The 587-nt window shown below is 43.1% G+C and overlaps 1 pseudogene; it reads right to left on the reverse strand.

Annotated features, from left to right (window-relative positions):
* Window positions 1-39: 39 nt before the first annotated feature.
* Window positions 40-482, reverse strand: LOC105001283 (annotated as a pseudogene).
* Window positions 483-587: the final 105 nt, after the last annotated feature.

The raw sequence follows: 587 nt of genomic DNA on the forward strand, positions 1-587 counted from the left end.
TTATTCCAGCTATAATGCAGGTTAGTCTGACTTTAAGCATCACATGGCATACTTCTGAGTCCATTCCCGAGATATTCTGTTGTACTTATCTCTGTCTGTTTTATACATCTGTGCAGTCTCTGGCACTAGGGGGTCATCTGGGTTTGGATCACACAGCAGTGAACAAATGGATAAAAGAACTTTAGAAATAGTTAAAGCAGGAGACCACTGTGATCTTAGAATATTGAGACAAATGCTGCCATTACTGTTAATATTTGGATGATAAATTCTTGTTGTAAATGCAACCTTAGGTAGTTTGAAGGGGTAGTCTGTAGGAAAATGAATTGTCAAAAAGATACACCGCCTTGATAAGGGCTGTCATTAGGTCCCATAATTGTGGCTTGCCAATGAAACATATCATCCCCAACTGGACCTGCAGAACATTGTGCTGGAGGGTCACGGGCCAAATCACTAAGTTCCCTATTAATCCATTTCAGCGCCATAGTCTGTGCTTTTCATCTGGCTCCTCACTATCTCGGTGTGTGCTTGAAGGTCCCGCCAAACTCTTGATTATCCCGGCGGCTGGGAGGATTGACTCTTCGCCTCAC

Source organism: Bison bison, unplaced genomic scaffold (assembly GCF_000754665.1).
Source record: "Bison bison bison isolate TAMUID 2011002044 unplaced genomic scaffold, Bison_UMD1.0 scf7180017579979, whole genome shotgun sequence".
Lineage (NCBI taxonomy): Eukaryota > Metazoa > Chordata > Mammalia > Artiodactyla > Bovidae > Bison > Bison bison.